Source organism: Bos indicus x Bos taurus, chromosome 14, assembly GCF_003369695.1.
Source record: "Bos indicus x Bos taurus breed Angus x Brahman F1 hybrid chromosome 14, Bos_hybrid_MaternalHap_v2.0, whole genome shotgun sequence".
In the NCBI taxonomy this organism is placed as follows: Eukaryota; Metazoa; Chordata; class Mammalia; order Artiodactyla; family Bovidae; genus Bos; species Bos indicus x Bos taurus.
Genome location: NC_040089.1, coordinates 33,997,031 through 34,012,254, shown reverse-complemented (window position 1 = coordinate 34,012,254; position 15,224 = coordinate 33,997,031). Strand labels below are relative to the sequence as shown.

The 15,224-nt window shown below is 42.9% G+C and overlaps 1 non-coding gene across 1 annotated transcript; it reads left to right on the top strand.

Annotated features, from left to right (window-relative positions):
• Positions 1-1,189: 1,189 nt before the first annotated feature.
• TRNAG-CCC lies at positions 1,190-1,262 on the top strand. The gene has a single exon. It is a non-coding gene; the product is annotated as a tRNA-Gly (tRNA).
• Positions 1,263-15,224: the final 13,962 nt, after the last annotated feature.

Here is a 15,224-nt window from a genome sequence, read left to right as displayed (position 1 = left end):
AGGCTTCCCTGTCCCTGGGATTCTCCAGGCAAGAACACTGGAGTGGGTTGCCATTTCCTTCTCCAGTGCATGAAAGTGAAAAGTGAAAGTGAAGTCGCTCAGTCGCTCTTAGCGACCCCATGGACTGCAGTCTACCAGGCTCCTCCGTCCATGGGATTTTCCAGGCAAGAGTACTGGAGTGGGGTGCCATTGCCTTCTCTGGGAAATTTCTCTAGTGCTTCTAAATTATGCATCTTGGAGACACTGTTTTGTCCTCTATAAGAGCTCCTTTATAGGGGTGGGGGTACCGATGGGAAGAAGGCCTTGACCTCTCCCCCTAAAGGTGAGAGAGTCTGACCCTACACAAAGCAACATGCATTTGGACTTAGTTTTCATTTCGACAAAGAGGTGATGATTTTCCGAAGTGACATATAATCATTAACGTCCTAGTTGGATTGGAAAATGGATCTCTTTTTGCAGCTTCTGTGCTTAAACCACTTCATCACACTGTTGTCTTTGGGTAATTTCAATGAGAGTAGAGATTGTCTAGCAGAGTATCACATCTCCAATAATACGGTGGCTGGGTAAAGGACAGGGGGAGGAGAAGGAATTATATGAATCATATTCTGTTTCCTAGAATATCTGGTTTGCATGTCTATGGGGGAGCAAGGCTGGTCGACGATTCAACATCTACTTAATGCATTCTGACCTTCTGTGGTACAGAGTTCTGTAATCGGTGACACCAGTGTGTAAAATCGACATTTTTTTTTTGGTAAATATAGTTATTCATTTACTTTATTTGGCTGCACTGGATCTTGGTTTCAACACACAGAATCTTTGGTTGCAACGTGTGAACTCTCTGCTGTGGCATATGGGATCCAGTTCCCTGACCAAGGATCAAACCCAGGGCCCCTGCATTGGGAGCCTGGATCTTAGCCACTGGACCACCAGGGAGGTCCCTAAAATCTACATTCTTAGCCACAAGGACATCGTTTGACTGCAATACTGCTTCAGGGACCTAAGATTTGTATTCTGAAATAGAGCTCCTGAAAAGATCTGGTTTGGTCCTAAGAAGAACCTTCTGTTATTGAATATTAAACCCCTATTGTCTGTTTTGTAGGAAGGAGATGATTCTGTTTATGGTTCTTTGTCTACCTCTGCTGAGTGTGTGTGTATATGGCTAGTTGGGCAAAATTCAAAATCAGGGACTTCCCTGGTGGTCCAGTGGCTAAGACTCTGCACTCCCAGTGCAGGGGGCCCAGGTTCAATCCCTGGTCAGGGAACTAGAGCCCACATGCTGCAACTAAAAATCCCGGATGCCACAACTAAGACTCAGCACAGCCAAATGAATAAATAAATGAAAATGAATTTAAAAAATGTTTAAAACCAGAAGATTCCATCTGCAAGTCCCAGGGTCCTTTGAGAGCCCAAGCAAAGGAAAAACTCAAGCGTGGTACCAGTTTATGCTCTTAAAGGATTCAAGTCTTCTGCTCTAATGGCTTCTATGACAGCGAGAATGAAACAGGAAAGTGTTAGTTGAAGATCACGGAGCCTACTGATTCTTGGAAGAAATTATTGTGATACATTAAGGATCAGGCTAGTTCAGGGAATTCCCTGAAGGTCCAGTGGTTAGGACTCGACCTTTTAATGCTAAGGGTCTGGATTCAATACCTGGTTGGAGAACTAAAATCCTGCAAGCCTGCAAGCTGTGCTTTGAGGAAAACAAAAGGATCAGGCTAGCTTAAGCGTTGTGAGCACTGCACGTTGGATCATATTGATGGCTACTGCTTTCACCCCATGGATTCCCAACAAAAGCTTATAATTGAAATGGACATAAAAAGCAGTGCCATGTGAATTTTACAAAGCAGCTAATTTGATGTGAAATGGAAATACTTTGAAACTAAAGAGAGAACATAAAAGTCCATTCAATAAATACATCAGATAATAAAATAGATAATTTCCAGTAACCATTAGGGAGCAATGCTGAAAGAAAAATGAGATGAAGGAGGAAATATTGGATGGAGTCACAGATGTTCTGTTAAGCACTGTGCTATATAGATGATGAAACTGGACTTGATCAGCCAGATCTAATATCAACAAATTCAATGAAAGATAAATGTAAAGTCCTTTGGTTTGTCAAATAAAAGTCAGCCGCAGAGGTACAGGGTAGGGGGAATTTAACTTGGCTGCACCTGTGCGTTAGCTTTTAGTGGCTGACCAGAGATAGTGTTAAGAAGGAATCTGAGGGGTGGGATGGGGAGGGATATGGGAGGGAAGTTCAAGAGGGAGGGGATATATGTATACCTATGGCTGATTTATGTTGAGGTTTGACAGAAAACAACAAAATTCTGTAAAACCATTATCCTTCAAGTAAAAAATAAGTAAACTTAATTAAAAAAAATGAAGAAGGACTCTGAGGACACTGCCGAATTCCAGGGAACAGTGTGCCACGCCGATCAGCACTGTCTGGTGTAGACGCAGGGAGTACGTAGGCAGCGAGTAGCGTTACATAAAATCATCTCTGCACTTGAGTGCAAGGAAGGTTCCGAATGTGTCCACAACATGAGTGCCGCAAATCATTTGTCTGTGTTAGAGGATATATAGAGGAAGGAGGTGAGGTGATCCCCAGCAAGGGTGCTGTGCTCAGTACTGGGTGCTGGACTTTGTGAGGGACATTGATGGACTCCCTAGAGAGTGTGGAACCAGGGCACCTGGGGTGGGGAAGTGATCTGAAACCACGTCGGAGAAGAACGACTGAAGTGCTAGGGAACGCCTGGGTATGAAAAGAGTTGAGAGGATCACTTACTGCTCTGATTAGAAGAATAGATAGTTAGATACAGATATGTAGACATGTATAGATATCTATATAGACATAACTATAACTGCCATGTTGAAGAAGAACTAGGTTTATTCAGAAGGCAGAAAGAGGACCAACAAGTTGAAGTTATAAGGACTCAGATTTCCACTTAATTTTTTTTTTAATTTTATTTTATTTTTAAACTTTACATAATTGTATTAGTTTTGCCAAATATCCAAATGAATCCACCACAGGTATACATGTGTTCCCCATCCTGAACCCTCCTCCCTCCTCCCTCCCCATACCATCCCTCTGGGTGGTCCCAATGCACTAGCCCCAAGCATCCAGTATCGTGTATCGAACCTGGACTGGCAACTCGTTTTTAACATGATATTTTACATGTTTCAATGTCATTCTCCCAAATCTTCCCACCCTCTCCCTCTCCCACAGAGTCCATAAGACTGTTCTATACATCAGTGTCTCTTTTGCTGTCTCGTACACAGGGTTATTGTTTACATCTTTCTAAATTCCATATATATGCGTTAGTATACTGTATTTATGTTTTTCCTTAATTTAAGGAAAGATTCCTTAGTAATTTGGTTTTCTGCAATGAAATGGTGAGGCTCCTACTGGTGGAGATGTTTTAGCAGTGACCAGATGGGTTAAGAACTTCCCAGGTGTGCAATGGTAAGGAATCTACCCACTAATGCAGGAGATGCAGGAGACACAGGTTTGATTCCTGGGTGGAAAGTTAGTGAGCTTTTATTATTCCTGGAATAGGAAATGGTAACCCACTCCAGTATTCTTGCCTGGAAAATCCCATGGATAGTGGAGCCTGGTGGGCTACAGTCAGACACGACTTAGCAACTGAGCAGGCATGCAGATGGCTTAAATTGTCAATTTTTCAAGGATGTTATAGAACAGATCAGAAGTTTGAATGAAAGGATGTCTGAGTCCTCTAAGGTCCTCTGACTCTAAGACAAGGGAGATCGGGGAAATGAGAGATAGAGGGAAAGGCAGGCTGGCTCTGAATGTCCACCAGGAAGTAAGCTTACTTAAAGGTCTTAATTCCATTGCTCTGGCCTCAGAGACCCAGCACATCTTACCTGATCATCAGAAAGCCTAGCCCTGTTTGGGCTGGCCTGCCCTCCTACTCTGCAGCCTTGCTTATCTCAGCCACTGATGGGGCTAGTCTCCTTAGATGCCTGGTTCCCAACCCCAGGCTTACCCTGACCCTGACTTTGACCCAGGCCTTGCCGACTGCCCTGAGCTTTCTGTCCAGCAACTCTCTGACAGGAAATGGGCAGATGGGGCAATACGATAGAAGATGGGAAAGTCCTGACCTCTATTACAACTAGAAAGTTATTTAGTTTTTTAAAAAAGCACATCCAAGGTAATGTTTAATTAATGTGCTGTTTCTGAGATGAAAAGTGATTTCTAATAATGTTTCAGCCTTGACTTTGTCAATATTTTAACCAAAGACTTGGATAAATATAAATAAAGTTTACTTATGAAGTTTGTGGACAACATGAAGTCAAAGGGGACAATAAATATATGGGATCGAAATTCCAAAAGATCATATTGCCTGGCTAGGATAGCAAATAGATCTAAGAAAGAGAAATATAAAAGAGGTTAATATAAATTTTAACAGTGGAATTTGAAAGCCCAACTGAACAAAGTTGCATGGGAAAGACTTATAGACAGGCAGCTGTTTTGAGTAATTTGGAGCAGTATGGTCTAATAGAAAATTACAAGCCATAGATATAATTTTATATTTTCCAATAGATCTAATAATAAAAAGAATCAGACAAAATTAGTTTTGATAGTATGTTTTATTGAACCCAATTTATCAAAAATATCATTTCAACAACTAATCAATATAAAAATTATTGATACCTTTACATTTTTATACAAAATCTTTGAAATCCAATGTGCATTTTACACTTAGAGCATATCTCAATCCAGAAGTTAAATTCACTAGAAATACTCAATCTGTGCTTAGATTTCATAAGACTTACTGTTGGAAAAGTAGATTCACATATCCAAGTTGTTTTAAACATCAGTTCAGTTCAGTTCAGTCACTCAGTCATGTCCAACTCTTCATGACCCCATGGACTGCAGCATGCCAGGCTTCCCTGTCCATCACCAACTCCCGAAGCTTGCTCAAACTCATGTCCATTGAGTTGGTGATGCCATCCAATCATCTCATCCTCTGTTGTCCCCTTCTCCTCCTGCCTTCAATCTTTCCCAGCATCAGGGTCTTTTCGAAAGAGTCAGTTCTTTGCATCAGGTGGCCAAAGTATTGGAGTTTCAGCTTTAGCATCAGTCCTTCCAATGAATATTCAGGACTGATTTCCTTTAGGATGGACTGGTTGGATCTCCTTGCAGTCCAAGGGACTCTCAAGAGTCTTCTCCAACACCACAGTTCAAAAGCATCAATTCTTCGGCACTCAGATTTCTTTATAGTCCAACTCTCACATCCATACATGACTATTGGGAAAACCATGCTGCTGCTGCTGCTGCTAAGTCGCTTTAGTTGTGTCCAACTCTGTGTGACCACCAGGCAGACCACCAGGCTCCGCTGTCCCTGGGATTCTCCACACTGGAGTAGGTTGCCATTTCCTTCTCCAATGCAAGAAAGTGAAAAGTGAAAGTGAAGTCGTTCAGTTGTGTCCGACTCTTAGTGACCCCATGGACTGCAGCCCACCAGGCTCCTCCATCCACGGGATTTTCCAGGCAAGAGTACTGGAGTGGGGTGCCATCACCTTCTCCAAAGTGATGGGACTGGATGCCATTATCTTAGTTTTCTGAATGTTGAATTTTCTGCCAACTTTTCCACTCTCCTCTTTCACCTTGATCAAGAGGCTCTTTAGTTCTTTGCTTTCTGCCATAAGGGTGGTGTCAGCTGCATATCTGAAGTTATTGATATTTCTCAATATCAGTATCGATCTTGATTGGCTTGTGGCTGCCATATTGGGCCATGCGGCTTCAGATGATTTAGTTGGCTGGAGTTGTTTAGGAGTCTATAGTGCAATGGGGCTATTAATAATGTAAAATAAGAAAGGTATAGTATTTGGAACAAGAAAGTTGACAGCTTTGTTCTACTTCACTTCATTTAGACTTACCTAAGAGCATTTCATTCAGGATTAAAAGGGATATAGACAGGCTGGAGGGGGAATGCCTATATGTGGGTATAAGAAGTAGGTGGTGGGTGGTGGGGCATGGTTGTTACTTCCTGGTAAATGGAGAGCTGGCTGGTGGGATGAGACTTACCCAAGAACATAGGCTTAGGGCCAGCATGGAAACAGAGTTAAGAACTTTCCAGTGGTCACACAGGGGGTCCTGTGAATTAGCGGACTCCTAACTCCTGGAGGGCAACCACCTTCTGAGGGAGATACCACAGAGGATTCCAGGAATGAATGGCATTTTGGCTTGGATCAACCTCACAGTCCTTTTCAAGTTTGATTTTACAAATTCCTTTCCCCGCTCCCCGCCCCTCACCTCACCTCCCAGGTCCCTTCCACTTTGGGGACTATTCAAGATTCTTTTTGGCAGGACTGGGGGCAGGGGTGGGGGTGGGGCAAGAAAATAACATTTATGAGTTAGAAGGGACTTTGGAGACTGTCTGGATGAGACACCCAACCATAAGAAGGGTTGGGTGTCTGTCTACTCAATGTCATATGGCTGTCAGACTCAGGTGTCTGGAAGCTGGCACTTCTCCATTATAGTCTCTCCGGGTGAACATAAGCCTTGTTAAAAAGGAGACTTTTTTAAGGAGAAGATACAGGGAGCAGGGCTGTCCTTTTTTTTCTCACTTGGAATGAAAGGAGCTACTCCTGTTTGCCTACCAGGACTCCTGAAAGGTCGACGCTGATTTCCTTCAGCGGAAACCAGTGCATGGCCGCCACCTACAGGACTTGTGGGAAATCGACGCTTGGCTTTCGGGAAGGACAAAGGTCCCAGATACTCATCTCAGGTCACCTGAAAATTATTGTCAATGGCTACCCACTCCAGTATTCTTACCTGGAGAATCCCATGGAGAGAGGAGGCTGGCGGGCTACTGTCCATGGGGTCGCAAAGAGTCAGACATGACTGAGCGGCTAAGCATACATTCAAAAAAGACCGCTAACCAGCAGTTTTCCAGAGGGGCAAGGTATACCTGGGAGTAGAGAAGAGGTCATGTGCCTCTTGGATATGTCGTCAGGACCATCTTAAAAATCCCTCCCTTCTTCCTCAAAGGCCCACAGTTTGCAGAGGCTTTTCTCCTTTGGCTTTTAAATACTTTTTCTTTCAAAACATCATCTTCTGGTAAAATACAATTACTAAGAGTGTTACACAAGAGAGGCAGGATGGAGAAGTGGGAACAACAACACAGGCTTTTCACTCGGACAGAACTCAGGTTGAGATCCTGACCACGAGGACATTTAATGGGTGACTACGTGCTTGGTTTCTTCATCTGAGAATAATAATGTGGTTGTCATGAGGATTAAAGACGTAGAAGGTCTAGTAGCAAGTTCTCCAAGGCTAACTGATGAATTTTTTTTAAAGAATTTTTTTTTTAATGTGGCTACTGCTGCTGCTAAGTCGTTTCAGTCGTGTCCTACTCTGTGCAACCCCATAGACGGCAGCCCATCAGGTTCCCCTGTCCCTGGGATTCTCCAGACAAGAACACTGGAGTGGGTTGCCATTTCCTCCTCCAATGCATGCATGCTAAGTCGCTTCAGTCATGTCTGACTCTGTGCGACCCCATGGACAGCAGCCCACCAGACTCCTCTGTCGATGGAATTCTCTAGGCAAGAATACTGGAGTGGGTTGCCATTTCCTTCTTTGTTTTTAATGTGGACCATTGTTTTTTCAAATCTTTGTTGAATTTGTCACAACATCACTTCTGTTTTCATGTTTTGTTTTTTTTTGGTGGAGAAGCATGTGAGATCTTAGCTCAATCCCAGACCAGGGATTGAACCCGCAACCCCTGCATTATCCGCCCACAAACTTTCCTTTTCAACTGTCGCTTACTGGTGCCTTTCTGATGGTGTTGGCCCTATTCTGACTTGCAGAATACTATGATTTGTGTCTTTGTCTCATCTCCACTTTTAGACTATATACTCATTGTGGATTGGGACTGGATTGACATGTTTCAAGTCTCCACAGCATGTGACATCCTGGTTACCCATAGAAGGCACTTAAAATGAGTTTTAAAAGTGGAAGTTCAAAGTACAGAAAGACACTGATAGGAATATCAGGGGAAATTATTGGTAATACAATAGATCTGATTGCTGGAACTATTTTTCCTATTTTCAGTAACTGTTCTAAGGGTTGTTGAAGTCCCAAGGATTTCTAGGGGTGATTCCACTCCACTTACCCCTGTTATATATAAACACATTCTCCAATCCCTCCCGGCTTCCACCCATGTTGTTACCCCAAGTGCCTTCTACACAGAAATTCTGGAGCTGGGTGGGCAACCAGTCTGTGTTTGGGGTTTCCTTAAGAGGCAGAGCGCTTTCAGTTCAGTTCAGTCGCTCTGTCGTGTCCGACTCTTTGCGACCCCATGGACTGCAGCACGCCAGGCTTCCCTGTCCATCACCAACTCCCGGAGTTCACTCAGACTCACGTCCATCGAGTCAGTGATGCCATCCAGCCATCTCATCCTCTGTGGTCCCCTTCTCCTCCTGCCTTCAATCTTTCCCAGCATCAGGATCTTTTCTGATGAGTCAGTTCTTTGCAGAGTGCTTTGCTGTTCTTTTTTCCTATACCCGAGCGCCCTCTGCTGGAAATACTCAGAAGTGATTTTTCGAAACTGCTGGAATCGACACTTTCTCATTTGCTGGAAAGATGACCGTCCCCCTGACACCCCCCCTCCCAGCCCCCCACCCCGGTTCATCTGGGTGAAAGATGAGTATTTCCACTTCTGTTTTGTTTTCCCTCATCCCTGCTCTCTTCCAGGACGAACTCTTTCCTGGAAGGGAGCACTTCCGGTAGGGGAGTGGCCCTGTGGTCCATCCTGCTCTCTTCTGTCCTGTCTCAAGCCTAGCTCAGGGGTCCTTACAGGGTGAAATGACAAAGGGCAGACCCTCCGCCCTTCGGAAGGGCACCTAGAAGCTCTGAAGTTACTGAACCCAGAATCAATGCTGTGAATTCTAATTCACGTTAGAAGGCTCCGAGTGTTCCAGCAACCCCCAGGAGGCCGGGAAAGCATGGTGGGACAGGACAGTGTGGTGGAGTGAGATGTGAGTCAGCCCACAGCCAAACTGGGCTAAGGCACGTTGGGGTGTCAGACCCCTTGTTAGCGAGTCTCGGATCCATCCCCGGCCCCACCCGCCACGCCCCAGCTCTGCAGTGACTGTGAGAGTTAAACTGGAGGCCCATTGGGCTTGCCTCTTTTGAACAGTTGAAAATACAAAGATCAGATCTGCAGATGGGAAGAGGGGGGGCGTCTATTGTTCATGGTTTGTATCTAAAAATAAACTGGAAACTGAGGGAGAAAACCATTCCTGGGGCCGAAAGGAAAGATAAATTTCTACCGTCTTGTAGAGGACATTGGATTATATAGTGACCAGTATTCTCACCAGCACTCTTCCAACAAATAGGAGTGCCTTTCTGGGGCTTCTAGAGTGGCTCAGCCGTAAAGAATCCACTCCAATGCAGGAGAGACTGGTTCAATCCTTGGGTACAGGAAATCTCCTGGAGGAGAGCGTGGCAACCTACTCCAATTCTTGCCTGGAGAATGCCACGGACAGAGCAGCCTGTGGGCTACAGTCCATGGGGTGGCAAAGAGTCAGACACCACTGAGACATCGGAGCATAACTGGTTATTTCTGTTAACATTGCCTCACTGTAGACAGAGGGCTCACTACCAAAGCACAATTCATCAGAGAATTTGAGGATGGTTTAGGGCTGTGTTTGGTATGTAAGGAGTAGTTGGTGCAAAACACACACTAGGAAGAAGAATATTCTGGCACAGTGGCAAGTCACTGTTGTTGGCCCGAGTACATTTTCTTCCACAGAACACTTTCCAAGCTGGTTGTGGATGCTATTTTCAGCTGTGGATTCTTCTGTTTTAGTTGTTAAATGATCATTAGTATTTTCTAATACTCAGCAAAAATCCCACCTCACCACAATTAATGAGCACAGAATCTTTCTGACCTTGAGCAGAACATTGGATTATTTAAATTAAAATATAAAAGGCGGAGAGCATTTGTGATCTGCAGTGCATCACAGAAGACTCATTAGCCAGTGATTGAATAACTCCCAGCTATTGTGTGCCATCACTTCTCCATCAGTTTTCATCATGTGATCAATTATACATTGTACAGTGGTGGGTAAAACACATGGAGCTTCATACTGATTTAGTCCAGACAAGATCATTTGTCCGGTTTCCTCTTTTCAAAAATTATCAGTGACAATTCTTTCCTCTTTGAAAGTGGTAGAAAAATAGATGATCACTAATTTTGCCTTCATTTATATATTTGTTTTAATGAAGCTTCTAACTGCCAGAATTAGGCTGGGTTTTAAGTGGACTGCCCTGCATCTGCTGAGGTTTGTACAGCAGTGTTATTCAGATGAACCATGTCAGGATATAGGTATCGAAGGATATGCAAGACATGTTCATCAGAGGTTTTTCTGGTGAACACAAATCAGGCATTCTCAAAGAGGGAGGCTTGGAAGGATGGTGGGGACAATGTCACTCCAAGCAGCTGACAACTGGGATTTCCCTGGTGGTGCAGTGGTTAGGACTCAGCACTTTCACTGCCTGGCCTGGGTTCAATCCCTGGTTGGGAAACTAAGATCTGGCAAGCCATATGATTTGGCCAAAAACAAAAATGAAAACCAAGGGATGATAACCAATTCTTGCTGAGATGGGGGGGTGCCTGGGGACAAAAATATCTACACTACTTCAGCAGATAGTACATTGGTGTGTGGCCCTCCAAAGGGACCCAGTACATAATAATAGCACACCTGTAGCATTAAAATTTCATGGTGGGGGCATGATTAGGCAAAAGTGTCTATTGGTGTAGAAAGGTGTGTTTATACGCTGGTGCAGCTCTCCTGGTGACATCATCATGTGACAATGAGGAGGATGACAGATTTTTTTTTTTAACTCTTAAGGTTACTAATTCTTTAAAAATAATTATTTATTTGCCTGTGCCGGGTCTTATTTGTGGCATGTACGATCTTCAGTTTCAGCTTGTGGGACCTGGTTCCCTGACCAGGGATCGAACCCTGGGCCCCCTGCATTAGGAGCATGGAGTCTTAGCCACTGGACTATCAGGGAAGTCCCACATAGGCTACTCTGTATTGATTTAATTTAACTTCATTGTGATAAGAATACTTAATAGTTGGTCTACTCTCTTCCGAAAATTTTAAATGCATGATACAGCAGTGTTGAGTACAGATACATTGTTGTACAGCAGAGCTCCACAGCTTCCTTGTTTCACTCAACTGAAACTGTCTGCCTGTTGGTTAGTAACTTCCTTTTCCCCCCTCTCCCTAGCAATCACCATTCAACTCTTTGATTCTATGGATTTGACTACTTTAGAAACCTCATATAAGCACAGTCATGCAGTATTTTATATTTTTCCATGACTGGCTTATGTCATTGATCATTACGTTTTCAAGCTTCATTCATGGTGTAGCATGAGATAGGATTTCCTTCTTCTTTAAGGGTGAATAATCTGGTATATGTATGTTTCGATCCCTGGGTTGAAAAGATCCCCTGGAGAAGGAAATGGCAACCCACTCCAGTAGTCTTGCCTGGAAAATTCCAAGGCCAGAGGAGCCTGGTGGGTTATAGTCCATCGGGTCTCAAAGAGTTGGACATGACTGCATGTATATAGCATAGTTGTCTTTTAAAATTTTTATTCTATGTTGGAGTATAATTGATCAACAATGTTGTGTTAGTTTCAAGCATACAGCAAAATGATTCAGTTTTACATATACATGTGTCTATTTTTTTTCAAAATCTTTTCCCATTTAGTTTATTGCAGAATATTGCGCCACATTCCCGTGCTATACAGTAGGCCCTTGTTGGTTATCTGTTTTAAACATTGCATTGTGTGCATGCCAGTCCCAAACTCCCAGTCTGTCTCTCCCTTCCGACCTCTACCCCTGGTAACTATAAGTTGGTTCTTTACGTCTGTGAGTCTGTTTCTGTTTTGTCAATAACTTAATTTGTATCTTCTTTTTTTAAGATTCTGCATATGAGCAATATCATATGATACTGTCTTTCTCTGACTTCACTTAGTACAATAATTTCCAGGTCCGCCCATGTTGCTGCAGATAGCATTATTTCCTTCTTTTTAATGGCTGAGTAATTTTCCATCATTTATATGTACAACACTTTCTTTATCCATTCATTGTTGATGAACATTTAATTTGCTTCTGTGTCTTGGCTATTGTAAATAGTGCTGCAATGAACACTGGGTGTAGCGTAGTTTCTCCATCCGTTCTTCCATCAATGGACAGTTAGATTGTTTCCACATCTTGGTCATTCATTGTCCATAGTATTGCAGTGAACACGGGAGGGCTAATATCCCTCCAAGATCCTGATTTCAGTTTTTCTTTTTATATAAATACTCAGAGGTGGGATTGCTGGATCATATGGTAATTCTATTTTGATTTTTTGAGACTCCTCCACACAGTTTTCTATAATGGCTGCACCCTTTTGCCCAACAGTGCAAAAGGGTTCCAACTTCTCCACGTGGTGAACATGTGAACACTTGTCTTTTATGACCAGCCTTTTACTGAGGATATAGCATGTGCTGGGCACTGTGCTATTCACTGTATAAGCATGATGTCATTTAATCTTCAAAAGACCAAGGGAGGCTTGGAGAGGTTAAACAAGTGGACGAGAGCAGGTGGTAATATTTAGTTAGTGTTTAACACTCTGGCTGAGGCAGGAAGCAGGCCTCAGAGCGTAGTATTTACCAGTCATTTGACCCCTGTTAAGCCTTATTGCCTCAATTATAAATTAGAAATATTGAGACCTCCCTGATGGTCCAGTGATTAAGACTCCGCTTCCACTGCAGGGGACACAGGTTCAATCCCTGGTCAGGGAAGGATCTTAAATGCCATGCAGCATGGCCAAAAAAATTAGAAATATAAATAGTATCTCTCTAAATGGTTATTGTGAAAATTATATGAGAAAACATCTCTAAATTATTAAGTGTATATAAAGTACATGTTGATTATTGCTATACTACTAATAATTTTTATTATTAAGGTATTTGCTCTTGGCCACTTCCCTTTTTATTTCAGCTGGAATTCTAATATTTGGTTTCAGTATGTGTGCTTTTTTGGCTCAAGTCCATTTCTTGCATTTAGTTTCTCCCCTTGAATCGCATACACATTAATAAATATGGCTCTAGCAATAATAAACTGACAGTTTTAGGAAATAGCCAAGGACAGAAAAATACTGTTTTATAGATGCTATTTTATCTTTCAAATATAGATTTGGCATTTGAAATATATATTCAACAAAAGGCAAAGCACTAACAAACATTTTTGGACATATATGACAGAGGATTAAGGTAATTAATAGCCAAAGAGCTTTTATAAATCATTAAGAGACAGCAAATATTCCAGTAGAAAGATGGGCAAAGAGCATAAGGCAATTCATGCCAAAAAGAAATGCAAATGGCTAATAAAAATGAAAAAGTATTCACTCTGTAGTGTTATAACCATGAAGGATCATTTTGGTTCAGAAAATTGGCAAAATTTAAAATAATTAAAATATTTGTTGCTGGTGAGGATATGAAAATTGAGCAATCATACATTACTTCTGGTGGCAGAAAATGATAAAACTCATTAATGAGAAGAATAGCGAACTTCCTGCTGGTACAGTGGATAAGAATCTGCCTGCTAATGCGGGGGACACCGGTTAGATCCCTGGGCTAGGAAGATCCCACACGCCGAGGAACAGCTGAGCCGGGGTGCCACAACTACTGAGCCAGCTCTCAGGAGCGCAGGAGCTGCAGCAACTGAAGCCACGTGCCTAGAGCCTGTGCTCTGCAACAGGAGACGCCACGACAGTGAGACGCCTGCGCCCCACAAGGAGAGTAGCCCCTGCTGATGCAACTAGCAACGAAGACCCAGCACAGCCATAAACAAGTATAAATAAGTATTAAACAAATAGTTGTTTCTGGAGAAAAGTTTGTATGTATCAGAATCTTTTAAAAATATACAAGCCTTCTGACCTAAGACTTCGACTTCTAGGAAAATCTTAGATGAATTGAAAGCTGTGTTTGTATAGGAATGTTTATGCAGCTGTGTTTCTAATAAAAAATTTGAAACAAGCTAAATGTGCAGTAATAGCTGTTACAGTTATTATTATCAAAGACCAGAATTGTTCCATGAGATGGAGTTTTTTTTTTTCAAGTGATACTGTTGAAGCCAAAAAATCAGACCTGTGCTATATTTAAGAAGAAAAATGTGCATATAGCCTTAGGAAAATACTGGAAGCACATGGTTCAAAATTTGGAAGCAGTTGTTTTAACATAGAGAATTGCAGGTTTTTTGATTTTTCTGCAAAGAGCACGTGTTACGTTTTAGTTGTTATTGCCGCATTACAGACCATGGTAAACTTTTGGCATAAAGCAAGAGTAGTTTTACTATGTTTGTGTCAAGAATCCAGAAAGGTCAGGTGGGCTTTGCTTCAACACATTTCACACCACACCTGGGGATGACTGAACAGCTAGGGGCTGGAACCACCTGAAGTCTCCTTCGCTCACATGTCTAACCCCTGGGATGCTCTGATGACCGACCTGTCTCCCCAGAGTGCCTTCGGGTGGCCTCTCTGTGTGGCTGGCCTCTCCCTTCCAGCCTGGCGGCCTCAGTGTAGCAGAGGGCCCCAAGTGTGCATGGTAGAGTGAGCAAGGCAGATGCTGCCTTTTCTGATTTGGCTTTGGAAGTAGTGTGGTCTCACTCTGTTACTTCTACTGAGTCAAGAGTCACCGGCCGTCCGTATTCAAGGGAGAAGGGACACAGACTCCATCTCTGGGTCACATTGGAAAAAAGCGAGGTGGGAGATACTGTTGCAATCATCTTTGGAAAATGCACACATCTTAATTTTGCAGTAAAGGAAAAAGCTCCATAAATATTATTGCATTAATTTTTTTTTTTTGAAAAAAGCTTATTATAGGACTTCACTGGTGATCTATTGGTTAAGAATCTGCCTGTCAATGCAAGGGACACTGGTTTGATCCCTGGTTGGGGAACTAAGATCCCACGTGCTGAGGAGCAGCTAAGCCCATGCACCACAACTACTGAACCCACAGCAGCAGTTACGGAAGCCCACGCGCCTAGAGCCTGTGCTTCGAAACGAGAAGCCGTGGCAATGAGAAGCCTGAGCACTGCAATGAAGAGTAGCCCCAGCTTGCTGAAGTAGAGAAAGCCTGCATGCAACGATGAAGACCCAGCGCAGACAAAAATTTAAAAAAACCTTTTATAAAGCT